Here is a 6,525-nt window from a genome sequence, read left to right as displayed (position 1 = left end):
AGCCAGAATGGTCCGGTGTAGGTGTGGAGGGTTAGGATAAACCATGCTTACTCTTACTAAAATAGGTAATTGAGTGTTATTAAAGATATAACAGCAAGGCTGGGACTCTCTTCTCCTGATCTCTCTTGACATTGTGGGTGAAGTGGCCCGCATTACAGTTCCAGCCATTGAAATTTCACAATACATGCCTTGCAATTGTTTCTGATAATGTGGTCCCCATCTGATTCCCAAAATTATTCCTCTTACTTCAAGATGGTCTGTGCTGAATATCCATGGCAGGCTTTCTGGCCCTTCCAGTGAGACCATAGATTGGATACTCAGGGAGTCTCACCCTTTGTGGCCATGCCAGGACATTGTGTGATAGGAGAGGAAAAAGCCACTTGAATTCCATGGCAGAGCTTGGTGTTCTCTATCATGCAGATCTGCCACTTTTATATTCTACATTGGAAACAAAATAACTTTCTGAGGTTGATAGAAAGGGGTGAAATCCACTCTAGACATATCTAGTAAAACCCATCCTGATGGCAATTTTAGACATGGAACTCCTCTCTTTAGGCCATTTCAGATGTTAGGCCTGACTTAAATTTTTCTGTAGTTATGGAAACCCGACTGGGCATGGCATATCTTTCCCCCCGTGCTTATTTTGTTCATGATGATTGTCAACATTAGTCTCATGTTACTGTTGGTCTGTCCATTTCCACTTATGTGGCAGATAGGGCCAAGGCCAGGAATGTGAGTGTTTATTCTCCTATGTTGCTGCAACGTTCCCTTTTTCGGGGTTTGCTTGCTGTTGTTCCGGTACGACTGTTATTGTTGCTCTGACTGAGTACACTATCACCATCTGCACTGCCATTTGTACCTTTTGTGTGGAGCTACAGTCAGTGGATGTGTCCATCCCATAAGCCACAGTTCCTGGAATCTGCAACACCCTGTCGCGATGCCAGACCTCAGAGGTCAAAAAGAACTCCCCAACATTTTGTTTGGGTCTGGCCCCATGGCTGCCCCATGTGTCTAGGCTGGTGGTAAAGTAGTACAATCCTGCACACCGAGCGCCTCTTTTTTTGGGAATGTCAGGCAAGTCTTCTAAAGCTAGATCTTGATTTGCTATAACTCACAGGGCCCTGCCCATTCCTTTGGCTGTGTTTGCTGTTCTTCATTGTCAGGAGGTTGTTCCAGAGACGCGCTGAAGCCCCAGTGACCCTGTTCTTTTTTCACTCAATCCTGCCATCACGCATTCCGTGGATAGAAACAGAGGCTGGGGACTCGGGGTTGGACTCTTTCATCACCCAGGCTGAAGTCACCGAGGTGGTTAAAAAGCTCCGTGGTGGCAAGGCTTCGGGGGTGGATGAGATCCGCCCTGAGTACCTCAAGTCTGTGGATGTTGTTGGGCTGTCATGGTGGACACGCCTCTTCAACATTGCGCAGCGGTCGGGGACAGTGCCTCTGGACTGGCAAACTGGGGTGGTGGTCCCCCGGAGGGTGTGTTCCAACTACAGGGGAATCACACTCCTCAGCCTCCCTGGTAAGGCCAACGCCAGGGTATTGGAGAGGACAGTCCGGCCGATAGTCGAACCTCGGTTTCAGGAGGAGCAGTGTGGTTTTCGTTCCGGCCGTGGAACACTGGACCAGCTCTATACCCACTACAGGGTGCTCGAAGGTTCATGGGAGTTTGCCCAACCGGTTCACATGTGTTTTGTGGACCTGGAGAAGGCATTCGACTGTGTCCCTCGTGATGCCCTGTGGGGGGTGCTCCAGGAGTATGGAATCGGGGGCCCTTTATTAGGGGCCATCCGGTCCCTGTACTAGCAGAGCAGGAGTTTGGTCCGTATTGCCGGCACTAAGTCAGACCTGTTCCCGGTGCATGTTGGACTCCGGCAGGGCTGCCCTTTGTCACCGGTCCTGTTCACAACTTTTATGGACAGGATTTCTAGACGCAGCCAAGGGCTGGAGGGGGTCTGGTTTGGGGACCAGTGGATTTCGCCTCTTCTTTTTGCAGATGACGTGGTCCTGCTGGCCACCCCCTAGCCAAGACCTACAGCATGCACTGGGGCGGTTCGCAGCCGAGTGTGAAGCGGCTGGGATGAGGATCAGCTCCTCCAAGTCCGAGGCCATGGTACTCGACCGGAAAAGTGTGGCTTGTCCTCTTCAAGTTGGAGGGGAGTTTCTGCCTCAAGTGGAGGAGTTTAAGTATCTCGGGGTCTTGTTCACGAGTGGGGGAAAAATGGAGCAGGAGATCGACAGACGGATCGGTGTGGCTGCCGCAGTAATGGGGGCACTGTGCCGGTCCGTTGTGGTGAAGACAGAGTTGAGCCGAAAAGCAAAGCTCTCAATTTACCGGTCAGTCTACATTCCTACCCTATGGCCATGAACTTGGGGTCATGACCGAAAGAACGAGATCCCGGATACAAGCGGCTGAAATGAGCTTCCTCCATAGGGTGGCTGGGCACTACCTTAGAGATAGGGTGAGGAGCTTGGCCATCCGGGAGGGGCTCGGAGTAGAGCCGCTGCTCCTCCACATCGAGAGGAGCCAGTTGAGGTGGCTCGGGCATCTATACCGGATGCCTCCTGGACGCCTTCCTCGGGAGGTGTTCCAGGCACGTCCCACCGGGAGGAGGCCCAGGGGATGGCTCAGGACACGCTGGAGGGACTATGTCTCTCGGTTGGCCTGGGAACGCCTTGGGCTCCACCCGGAGGAGCTGGAGGAGGTGTCTGGGGAGAGGGACGTCTGGGCGTCTCTGCTGAGTGTGCTGCCCTCGCGACCCGGTCCTGGATAAGCGGAAGACGACGAGTACGAGTACCTCATGAAGCTCATGGAGAAAATGTCAAGAGAAGCAAAGTGTTAAGACTTTTTAAATGGTTCGACTGTTATGACTTGTGTAGTGTTGGACCCCAGAATGCAGACGAGCAGGCAGCATGACGGTAAGTACAAAAGGATTTAATTAACAAAAAACTCACTCATTGAAGAGGCAGGAACAAAACAATAAATGGGCAGGCAAGACAGGCTTGGCATGATCCAAAAGAAAACTAGACATGAGCATAATCCAGTAAACAAGACTTGAGCATGATTAGAAAAATGTTTCCGTGAGGAATAAACTGGACAGGTGTGTATATATGGAATGTGAACCAGGTGAAGCATGGAGACAGATTAACTAGGTGCAGTTGATCCGAATAAACTTAATTGACAGGAGAACACAACATGACAGGGACAAAACAGAATTTCAAGGATACAAACAAATAAATATCAAACTAGAAAAACATGAAACCAAAGCATAACCAGAAGCCCAATCCAAGAAAACAACTTAGCAAAACATGAATACAAAAACTAAAGCATGACCACAAAAACAAACAGAAACACGATTCAAAAATCTAACAAGAATAATAATAACAATAATAAATAGAAGAACGATTCAAAACTTCAACTGTGAAAAACATATAAAGAAAAAACCTAAAACCAAACAACCCCACATCATAAATAGTCTTTTTGTTTACTATATGGTTCCATTTGTGTTCATTGACAGTTTCCATGGCTTTGGTGAGAATCTACAATTTAAATTGTCATGAAAATAAAGAGACTCATTAAGTGAGAAATTGTATCTTAAACGTTTGACCGGTAGTGTATGTTTTAATTTGATGGTCAAAGATCACTCATTACATTTAGTACTGTAGAAAATCAGCATACATAATTTCCTTTATTCCACTTATAGATGTACGTCTGTAAAAGATAACATGGTTAATGTATGACTCCATACAGGCCTCTTCAGTCTTTCAGTCCCACACTGATAGAGAAAGATATACTCATTTAACTTTTTTATTGAATTAACTGTGAGCTTTTCCAAAATGTTGCATGGATTACATGGAAGGATCTCACCTCATTTTGACAATACTTTGAAAACCATCTTTCCCTTTTTTATCCTTCTATGTGATCATTAAACTGCCCTTTAATATTTACTTTAAATGTAGCAGTGAAGGCTTTTGGTAATTTTTCCAAAACAAAATATACATTTAAACTAGATAAGAAATCAAATTAAATGGGTAGTCTGTGAACCAAAGAAAATCATTTCAGAAAAATAAACCCTAAGTCAATGAAGTTATGTACAAATATGAGATCATCATCATCTACAGTACCCTCCACATTTATTGGCACGCCTATGATCTGTAAATATAAAAGAAATAATGTATTATGGCAGTATCAAAATCTCAACCCCAAAACATTTGTTAAATCGGACCTTTAAGTAAATTTATTTAGTGGGTCAACACTCCCTCTTTAAGAAACAAGTTTTTACAAAGTACCACAGTTAATGACATCCTTAAAAATTGCTGTACGTTCATGTATTTTAAGCTTTTTTTTTTAACATGTACTTTAATTTCGGCTGATGAGAGTGTTCAATAATTCAAATTAGTTAATGTATCCATGAGTTTCTGCTTTATTAGAGTATAAATAAGTTGTGACAAAGAAGCCTACATTTTGTCATCAGCTCCTCAAAATGGGAGAGATAAGGGAATGTATAATTCGAGTAAGTCTAGATTATTTGTTGATCTTCATGTTAGGACATGTCTCCAAGAAAACAGCTTCTCACTTAAATGTGCTCATCAGTCTCAATCAGAGCAATAATTAAAAACACAGGTCTCTCTTGTAAATATAACCACCAATCCCAATTAAATTACCTGTCTTAGAACTGTGACAAACGAAGACTACTATCTAAGTTTATGTTGCCACTCTGGAGAGTATAGAAAAGGGTAAGGGATTTGAGGTGTAATGAACCATACACTGAAATGAGTTAAAAGTTGAAATTAGATTTTTGCAACATTTTTAGAGTAACTAAGATGTCCATTTTTTGTTTAGGCTTCATAGGCCTTAAATTGTATTTTGATATATCGTTCCTTAGTGTACAATAATCCATTTACAAATTGATCAGTCTAAGCACTTTAGATTTTGCACTAGAGAGGATCAAATGTATTCCAGAGTTATGAATAATCGTAAAATAATCCCTTAGTTTTGTGCCGATAGGAAGGTGGAACATAAGTGCAAACTTTTGTGCTGTTAGCATCTAAGAATTATCCAGTAACAGAGTTTTCTACTGAGTAGCTAACGGACATGCAGTCACACAACTAGAAAGTGGTGGAGGCTTCTTCTATGCTTTCGTGACCAGCTTACTCTGTTAAACCAACAGGGGAAGTCAAGAACTACTTCTTTTCTTACCTCAAAATAGGAGTCTTAAGATGATTAGAGGGTGTCAAGCTCACAGCACTCTTTTTTCATGTTCAGGGCTCATAATAATATTAAATCCTTTTTACCAGATGGACAGCATTAGAATAGGTTTTGCTGGTCAGACTTCACATTGACAAGAATTATAGCATTTTATGATATCTCATGCCAAGAGAAACCTTCATTTCCTTTTATGACTCTGGTTGTCATGTGATCTTATAAGTAAAAATGCTCACTGTGCTTCTTGCACATTTTTACCAGGGGTGCCAATGATTGTGCAGGGTGCTGTAAACATTCTCTTCTACTTAAACAAGAGTCTCCAACCTTAAAAACTGTTGGGACTCCTTCATTGCTATTGACAAAACATTAGTTGTGAAGTATATCACCCTGAAAGGATTATTGACAACCTGCTTTCAGTGCCATTGATATTTTGTTGCATATCATGATGGCACTTACTCACATTTCACTAGTTGCACATATATTTACTTTAAATGAACTCTTATAGATAGACTAATTTACAACAAACTGATGCTAAATACCTGTAAACCGACCTTGCTCTTTTCTCTTCACCCCTTTTCTATGCATCTACGTAGATACTGTCTCCATCTTTCTCCCTATAGTATGGTTTCCATGGAAACAGAAAAAAATATTGTATCTAGATTGAGTGAGCCATTTTTTTCTTCCAAAGTCTCTCTCTCTCTCTCTTCTGGTTTCACTTTCTGTCTCTCATTCCCTCTCTCGTTCACTGAAAGTCAAGCAGTATGAGGAGCGATCAATATCATTAATCAACACAACTCAACAGCACTCAGCTCTGCGGGGAGAGATGAAGAGGCACGGGGGAATGTCAACATGCCGGCCAGGAGTAGTCTTAACCAATGATACATATCACACATCACATGGATGAGAAGCAGGGGCATGGAAAGGGAGGAAGAAGAAAGAAACCAGAGAGTGAGAGAGAGAAAGATGTCCAAGTCACTAACTGAACTCTGCTTTCTAGGCAGAGGAAGAAGAGATCCAGCAACCCAGCAAGAAAGAGAGACTGAGGTGGAGAGATAGAGGAGTTATTACTCGGTTGTCACCTACAGTCTAAAATCCCATATGACATCAGCAGTGAAGTAGTGACGGAGGTGGAACATTAATTTATCTGACTCACTCTGAGGTACGAGTACAGTCAATATGTACAGTCACTATTACACCATCTACTGGAGCTGCTACACTAGCTGCTAAAAGAAATACTTTCCAATCACTGTCCAACTTTAAATTAAGAAAAAAAATACTTTTGATAGCTATTATGATTTAGTTGCAGGTCATAATTGGAA

This window comes from Girardinichthys multiradiatus, chromosome 12, assembly GCF_021462225.1.
Source record: "Girardinichthys multiradiatus isolate DD_20200921_A chromosome 12, DD_fGirMul_XY1, whole genome shotgun sequence".
NCBI classification, from domain to species: domain Eukaryota; kingdom Metazoa; phylum Chordata; class Actinopteri; order Cyprinodontiformes; family Goodeidae; genus Girardinichthys; species Girardinichthys multiradiatus.
Note: the sequence above shows the minus strand (reverse complement) of the source record.